Source organism: Macrobrachium rosenbergii, chromosome 7, assembly GCF_040412425.1.
Source record: "Macrobrachium rosenbergii isolate ZJJX-2024 chromosome 7, ASM4041242v1, whole genome shotgun sequence".
NCBI classification, from domain to species: domain Eukaryota; kingdom Metazoa; phylum Arthropoda; class Malacostraca; order Decapoda; family Palaemonidae; genus Macrobrachium; species Macrobrachium rosenbergii.
The window spans coordinates 41,104,790-41,114,789 of NC_089747.1; positions in this window are offsets into that span (position 1 = coordinate 41,104,790).

Below are 10,000 nucleotides of genomic sequence, written 5' to 3' on the forward strand. Positions count from 1 at the left end.
TTTCAGTAATGCAATTGCTGGGCAAAACCAGTGCGGCTTAACATTTTACGCTCATTAGGAGGTTTCATTGTAATTTAATAATTGCCTATTATTTAATATATGGAATTTCAGACTGATTTAATGAGCATGTACGAGTAAAAAGGAATGGACTAAAATTAAAATACAGAAACCATAAAATGAGTTACATAATACTAAAAGATCTTCATAAAAAAACTGATTGACCTAACGCTAAAAACACGTCGCAAAAACTGGTTGGCGACGAGAGAGAGAGAGAGAGAGAGAGAGAGAGAGAGAGAGAGAGAGAGAGAGAGAGAGAGAGAGAGAGGGGGCATCAAAGGTTTAGAGTTAAAAGCGAAGGAATTTTGTTTTTTTTCTCTCTCAGATTCCCCCCTTATTAAAATACTGAAAGAGGCCACACATTGAATAACAAGGGCTAATGAGAAATTGAGAAGAGTCTATTCCTTCGTAGGGTAACTGAGGATTCTGTTTGGGGCATCTTGATTTTTCCTGCACCTGGAGAATTTAGGTTCACACACATTAGCACACACACGCAAACATACAAATAGACACACATATATACACATTTATATAACACCATGAACTTGAAAGAAGCTAAAGAGATGATGTTCTGTAAATAAATCACGAAAAGAGACATTGTTGAGTCACGTAGAATAAAGAAAACTCGTGTAGATTTGATCAACAACAGCCCCGGGATGTACAAACTGGATAAACAACATTTGTAAACAATTAGACAATTGGTTTTTATGTTTTTTTTAAATAGTAGTACGGTAGTTCTTTTATGTTTTTTTAAAAAGTAGTACGGTAGTTTTTATGTTTATGTATTGCTGCCACAGAGGTGTCATTGTAACAAATAATGAATTTTTGTATCACTTGACCCTGAGGAAGTACGTGAAATACACGAAAGCGTTTAAAAGGTCAACTCCTTTCATTCCTTCCTCCAGCTCTATGACAATATATATATATATACATATATATATATATATATATATATATATATATATATATATATATATATATATATATATATATATATATATATATATATATATATATATATATATATATATGCCTGCGTGTTGTGTGAGTGCGCGTGTACAAGAGAGAGAGCTATGTGTCACATCTTACCCGGAAGCTTTCAGACATAAAAATCTCTATACACTGAATCAGGTCAGCTTGGAAATACAGAACGGCCTGGTACATACTAACTATACTTTACAAAGCATTAGAGGAAACAAAAAACAAAATAAAAAAACCTTTTCTGAACGGGTTTTCATAAACATAACGATCAACAAGAGGGTTTTTTCATATGCGCTAATCAAAGCATAAAGGCCTTTTTAAACTGCTTGGCCAAAGGACAGGACGTTTTTAGTTTTCTGTAAAAGGAAACAATTGTGCCGGCGTTGTCTGTCCGTCCGCACTTTTCCTGTCCGCCCTCAGATCTTAAAAACTACTGAGGCTAAGGGGCTGCAAATTGGTATGTTGATCATCCACCCTCAAATCATCAAACATACCAAATTGCAGCCCTCTAGCCTCAGTAGTTTTTCTTTTATTTACGGTTAAATTTAGCCATAATCATGCTTCTGGCAACGACATAGACCAGGCCAGCACCAGGCCGTGGTTCAAGTCTCATGGGCCGCGACTCATACAGCATTAAACTGACCACCGAAGGACAGATCTATTTTCGGTGGCCTTGATTATACGCTGTAGCGGCTGTACAGAAAACTCGACCGAAAAAAATGTTTATAAAGGAAGTTTTCGAGAGCCGAGGCGGCGGGGGTGGGGGGGGGGGGGAGGCTTCATTACACGGATGTTAACGAAATTAAGAGGCCGTTCATATCAACTCATAAATTCGCAAAATCTACGACGAGTCGTAAAGACCGTCCTAGAGTTTACGACGTCGTAATTGATACGTTAGAAATTTCCGGATCAAGGCCCCGTCGTATCTCGCGTCCCTTACCTCCTAAATTAACAGACACAGCCTTTTTGATCTCGGCGAAAATTAACAGGTAAGTCTGCCGTCAATTAAAGGGGCGTATCGCCTGGGAAGAGGCGTGTGCCAAGTTTTTTTTTTTTTTTGTACCATATTGGATACCTGCTGCATTTTACCTGTGCAAACGCGGCTGTTATGTGTGGGCGTATTAACAGCATTGGAATTCACGTACGGCATTTATCCATAATCGAGCAAGTCTGTGTATGTATATATGCATAAACATTATACATACAAATATATGTATATATACATTTATAGGTTTTCGTGTCACGGGTTCGTGTCCCGACGATAACAATTCATTTATCACTTATATAAATTCCCCTTGGGCAACAATTCTCCAACGGAGATATCCCGAGGTAGCGTGAATTCGATATTAAGCGACATTTGTAGCTTCATGATTGTATATAAATCACGGTGTGATAAAAATTTCATACATATATATATATATATATATATATATATATATATATATATATATATATATATATATATGTTTTTTTGTCAGTTTTTTCTAAATTTTCAGGTTTTGGGAAAAGCGTTTTATTTTTTTCTTGAAATTGGTTACCGTTGTATGTGTATATATATGTAATATACATAAGTGCGTGTGTATATATACTGTATATATATATTTATGTATATATATATATATGTGTATATATATGTGTGTAAATATATATACATATATATATATATATATATATATATATATATATATATATATATATATATATATATATAGACACACTTATGTACATTACATATGTATATACACATACAACGGTAACCAATTTCAAGCAAAAAAAATACGCTTTCCCAAAACCTGAAAATTTAGAAGAAAAAAACCCGACACAAAAAAAAAAAAACAAGCATCACGAAAACCCTCCTTTGTTGTCTGATGATCCTTTGCAAAAGGCGAAATAAACGATGACAGATCACCTGGCCGAAAGCAGGTGTAAACGTCATTAACCGGGGCCCGTAATTACAGGTAATGAGAAAGTGGAAGGCCTGACGAGTGGCCGGTGGCCTCTTGGAAGTAATTCGCGTTACAAGGGCGAACTTCGCGAAGTTATTTTTGCGTCGGGGAAAAGGAAGAAGTTATCAAAGAGGATGATACGTATTACAAGGGAAAACTTCAAGACGTTATTATCGCATCGAGGGACGAAAGAAGTTATATCGCAGAGGATAATTCGCATTACAAGGGAGAACTTCACGAAGTTATTTTTGCGTCGGGGAGAGAAAGAAGTTATCAAAGAGGAAAATAAGTATTACAAGGGAGAACTTCACGAAGTTATTTTTGCGTCGAGGAAAGGAGGAAGTTATCAAAGAGGAAAATACGTTTTACAAGGGAAAACTTCGCGAAGTTATTGTTGCGGCGAGGAAAGGAAAAAGTTATATCACAGAGGACAATTTTCATTACTGGGGCAAACTTCGCGAAGTTATTATTGCGTCGAGGAAAGAAAGAAGTTATCACAGAAGATAATACCCATCAAAGCGGCGAACTTCACGAAGTTATTTTTGTTGTCGAGGGGGAAAAAAAGAAGTTATCATAGGGGAAACAGAGGAAGAAAAGTAGGAATTTGACAAAGATTAAATCGACGAAGCAGGAAAAAAAAAAAGAAGTTCGCCTGGCTTGAGGAAGTTACTGAGTAGTTAATGGAATTCTCATTAATATTAAAACAGTTTAATAATAATAGTATGTATAAATTATATATATATATATATATATATATATATATATATATATATATATATATATATATATATATATATATATATATATATATTATTGTGACTTCAACTCAGTACTATCCTCAAAAAAATCCCTTCCCACATTATTCCTCGTGGGGATGGCCACTACCCTACTCCCCCCACAACCGAAATCCTTTGTGTCCAGGAACCGAGCTACGTAGGCCCTTAATTCCGTAATAGGCTGCTACCAAGGTCCGTCAAAATAATTTTCCTCTGTATCATTATAAATCCTAATTTTCCGGATGAGAGTCGCCGCTGTTTAGTCACCTAATCCCTCTCCATTGTGATGTAGATTCAAAATGGTATTCTTTACTCTATATTCTTTATCTACGGGTGTTTTATCATTAAGAAATCCTTTAATCCTTTCTTCTCTTCTGTTTCTCCTTTTGACTCGGCTGGAGAAATGGGGAGGCGCTAATAGTGTTGACTTATGTCTTGGTTGACTGAATAGTTTGAAAAGTGTTGGACGTATTCTGTGATACAATTTGGTGAGGATATTCCCCATTCAAATAACTAAATGATATATGTATGTATGTATGTATATATATATATATATATATATATATATATATATATATATATATATATATATATAAATTAATATATACATAAATATAGTCACTTCAACGCGTGATTCGTTGATCACATCATCCCCAGGCGGAAAATAAGAGGCGGAGTGTAGGTCCTGACCGGTTTCGACTTTATTTCCAAGCCACCGACGAAGCGGGAGTGGAGAAAAACTCATTAGGTCTGGAGAAAGAAATCATCACAATATATAAATCAAGGGGGCAGTACTGACAAGCATACAGACCTGTGGTGATGTGACATATATATATATATATATATATATATATATATATATATATATATATATATATATATATATATATATATATATATATATATATATATATATATATATATATAGTATATATATGTGCGTGAGTGGGTGTGTGTGAACAAAGGCCACACATCCTTCCCGGGGTTTTGTACGTAATTACAGTCGCCGTAAGATATGACGAAATTCTCGAGAGCCGTTATATAACCCTCGTTATTCGACACTTCACTTTGCGGTCTAGACAGCTTAGAAGGAGGAGAAAAACCAGAACAGGAACAACGGAGTAACAACGAGGAAGTAAGAAAATGGAATCAAAATAAATTAATAACTCAAATTTAAGAAGAGCAGAAGAAGTGGCAGGAATTGAGAGAAAACAAAATAAAATCTACTAACAGATTAAAAGAAGTAAAAAAAATATCAAACTGATAAAGACAAGAAGTAACATAATTTACTAATTAATAAATCAGAAAACGTAAAAGGGAGAGGTTATTAAACACAAGAATAAGAAATCAACTAAAATAAAACACTAATTAAAACTGTATAAAAGAAGAGGAAGAAGAATAAACGAGATAAAAGAATGTGAAACTAAAATAAATTTATACTGATAAGCACCGAGAGATTATGCACTTTTTTTTTTTTTTGCAAGAGGAATTTCCATATTAGAGAAAATTTAATTTCCGTCCAGATTCTGCGCGCATGCGCGCGCTCAAACCCAGGCGCAGCCATTCCAATCATCATAAAAGAAAGAATGTTGTTGCAGGTAGATTCGGAATATCACTGTGAGAGAGAGAGAGAGAGAGAGAGAGAGAGAGAGAGAGAGAGAGAGAGAGAGAGAGAGAGAGAGAGATGACGAAGGGAAATGGAGCATATTTCTAATTATATAATAATAATAATAATCATATAATCAGGAGAGAGAGAGAGAGAGAGAGAGAGAGAGAGAGAGAGAGAGAGAGAGAAGATGACGACGGGGAAACGGAGCATATTTCTAATAATATGATAATAATAATCATATAATCATCAGGAGGGAGAGAGAGAGAGAGAGAGAGAGAGAGAGAGAGAGAGAGAGAGAGAGAAGAAGAGACGACGGAAATGACGCATATTTCTAAAATATGCATATTTCAATAATCAGGCAGGAGAGAGAGAGAGAGAGAGAGAGAGAGAGAGAGAGAGAGAGAGAGAGAGAGAGAGAGAGAGAGAGAGAGAGTACCGACAACTGCTATGATCAGTGACGAAGTAAAATAAGTTACGAATGAGAACTGAAAAAAGTCATTGCAAAATAAAAATATTACAATAGAAACAAAAATATTACAAAAGAAAAAAATAAACATTAGAAAAGAAAAAAAATCTATATCCAATTACCAGATTGCTTTTCGAAACCCATCGAGTGCAATAACCCCGTTTTTACGGCACACATCCTCCTCCCCCCCCACCATACATCTACCTACTTTCCTTCGTTTACCCTTTCCCTGCGAATGAGGGAAAATTGAGAAGGGTGGAAAAGTAGGGGAGATAACGGCTCCTTAAAATATTTTATCTAGGCTTTGATGACAACAATTCCTGTTCCGCCATTTTGCAGTACCTTGTCAATCGAACTGACTATTCCCTTGCGAACCTAAAATATAAACAAATACAGAAATAATCAAAATATTACAAATAACTCATCACTTGTCTTACACTCTTCCTGCAAAGAACAAAAATGGAAAAATGAAAATAAAAATAATATCACCCACCAACCCAAGTTTCTACCCGCCTATATAATATGCCAATCCACAACCCCGACAATAAAAATATAAAATAATAAAATACTTTACAATCTAATATAAATACTTTTGTCCCGCCGTACATTCCTCATACTTTCATATCATACATTCAAACTCTCCTAACCCACACATGTTTATATATATATGTATATATATACATACATATTTAGATATAAATATATATATATACACAGTATGTGTGTGTATGTATGTATGCAGGTATGTATGTATATATAAATCACGTGATTTACTCTTTCCGTCTTCAATACCTAAATAACATACTTTTCCCCGTCACTAATAAATAAAGAGAGAAAAAGCAAATGAAATCCTGTGTAGGCCTCCTCACAAAATACTCCCATACTCCCATACCCCACCATTTCCCATTTCCAGGGAAATGAGAAAATAAATAAAGCAAGAGGAGCCACACGAAACGGTTCCTCCTACGAGATAAAAGTAATCGGCGGATTAAAAGATACGGCGAATCTGCCGACTTACTCTTACTCTTGAGCTGCGGGAATATATATATATATATATATATATATATATATATATATATATATATATATATATATATATATATATATATATATATATATATATATATATATATATATACGGTTGTTATTCAGTTATTGTTACATGGAACCTTCAAAGTATTCTCCATTTGTATTTGAGGTTTTCCACTGCTTGTGAAGTTATGGCTTTTAATGTCTCGTAAACAGAACGGGGGTTCGTAAATAGGGAGGGACGTTGGTTTATGTAACGCATTCAAATTGAAGTTAACAGCCCAGGCTTTCAAATGTAGGCATGTGCTGATAAAAATTCTATATATATATATATATATATATATATATATATATATATATATATATATATATATATATATATATATATATATAAATATACATATACATATATATGTTTATATATATTTATATATATTTATATATATATATATATATATATATATATATATATATATATATATATATATATATATATATAGTGATATATATATATATATATATATATATATATAGAGAGAGAGAGAGAGAGAGAGAGAGAGAATAAATAAAACCTTGTAAATTATGTCCTCTTTGTAATAAGAAAGGAGCCAACATTATTATTATTATTATTATTATTATTATTATTATTATTATTATTATTATTATTACACATTCAAGTCCGTAGACTATACTAAGACATTTTATAAGAATATTTCTCCTGACAGAAGATTAAACGCAAAAGGTCAAAAGCCAATGTAACTCAGAGCGTGTGTGGGGAGAGAGAGAGAGAGAGAGAGAGGGGGAGGAAGGAACGTTGTACAGAGCACTTAGCATTGTCTACTATGAGACGCCTAAGGCCCACTGTCAGCGGTTCACTGATACGGGAGAGAGTGAGAGAAAGAGAAAGAGAAAGTGAGTGTTTGGAGTACAGGCTTCGACGATGATATAACAATAATCGAGAGAGAGAGAGAGAGAGAGAGAGAGAGAGAGAGAGAGAGAGAGAGAAAGAGATAAAATAGGAAATACTGCACCCAGAGAAATCTCGCTCCCTCGCCAAGAAAAGGGAAAGAAGCGGTGCAAAAACTTGCACGAGGAAAGGCACACACAAAAAACTGAGAGAGAGAGAGAGAGAGAGAGAGAGAGAGAGAGAGAGAGAGAGAGAGAGAGAGAGAGATGACCCACTGCCAGCAGTGAACTAGGAGGCTGGGACACACACACACACACAGAATCTGCATGGATCACTGACCCTTGCGAAATTTATGTTGCACACAACGATAACGCATTTAAAGTGTAATCTATCAATCGTTTTGCTTAATATATTTACTGATATTAATTTAGCATCGATTATCAATGTAAATTACAAAGGCATTTCAATTAATGAAGGTCAATTTTTTTCTTTGCTATTTATCCGCGTTGGATACACTCACTGAATTGAATTGAACTGAATATAGAATTTAGACCATAGACCAAGCATTGGGACCTACGAGGTCATTCAGCGCTGAAATGGAAATTGAGAATAAAGAAGGTTTGAAAGGTGTAACAGGAGGAAAATCTTTTGCTGTTGCACAATGAATCAATTGTTAGGGGAGGATTGAGAATATGACAGGAGGTACAGTAAAAGGAGCGAAAGGGGTTGCAGTTAGGGGCCGAAGGAAGGCAGCTGCAAAGAACCTTAAGTAATGCCTACAGTGCACCGCACGAGGTGCACTATCTATCAACGTTTGTCCCACGTACTGATTTATCAAGTTTTCTCAGTCACCATCATTCTTCCAGTACGACTCTTTTCATTTTCAGTAAATTCATTATTTCTCATATTTATCTACATGAAATATTCTGTCTTATTAGTAACCCCCCCCCTTTCTTATCCAGTCTTTGAGTCCCTGGCCAATAACTTGCCTGGTAACTAAAACAAACCTCAGTTTGGTCAGTACTCGGATGGATGACCAGCCTCTCACTCCCTCATGATGCATCCTATCATGAACGAGTTTTGTTTACGAAATCTCACTCTTTTTAAACAAATAAATAAACAACCAGTGTTGCCTGATACCGAACGAAATGTTAATGGAGAGAACGAATAATAATAATAATAATAATAATAATAATAATAATAATAATAATAATAATAAATTTCACAGGAATATGTTTAAATGTACGGTCCTGTCAAACGGCTTTTATAATTCTTGTAACTAAACGACTGGAATAATAATAATAATAATAATAATAATAATAATAATAATAATAATAATAATAATAATAATAATAATAATAATATTGGAAATTCTTTCCTAGTTTTACGGAACTTTCTACCTGTCCTCGTTTCTCCAGACTTTTCATCCTTCCCCTTTCTTATTATCCTTCCTTCGGGCCTGGGCTGGATAAAGGCAGGAGTGACACAGGTCAACTGTTGCAAATTTCACGAAACAAAATAGAAAAATGATTTGGGCAATTATACATTATAGGCGTGTAATTGAAAATCATACGAGGAAAATAATAAGACGATAAAAATATTAACAAAATAAATGAAAAAATATTATTTGCGTCACTTATTATTTGCGTTACTTGATAATTTTAAAAGCATAAGATACTCGCAAATGAAAATAATATTCATATCTAGTAAGCGAAAACGAAATGAATAAAATATTGTCATAAGAAGATTCCTTTCATAGATTCTGAAGGCTTCGGCAAAATAACCGTTTTAGTAGAACTAAAATCGAACTGCATAATTTTCCAAAAAACAATATCGAGTTATTATTATTATTATTTTTTTCACCGTCCATTTTAGTTTTCTGTAAAAGAAAACTATTGTGCCGGTTATGTCTGTCCGTCCGCACTTTATTCAGTCCGCACTTTTCTGTCCGCCCTCAGATCTTAAAAACTACTGAGGCTAGAGGGCTGCAAATTGGTATGTTGATCATCCACCCTCCAATCATCAAACATACAAAATTGCAGCCCTCTAGCCTCAGTAGTTTCTATTTTATTCAAGGTTAAAGTTAGCCATACCGTGCTTCTGGCAACGATATAGGATATGCCACCCACCGGGCCGTGGTTACAGTTTCATGGGCCGCGTTTCATACAGCATTATACCGAGACCACCGAAAGATAGATCTATTTTCGGTGGCCTTGACTATGCGCTGTT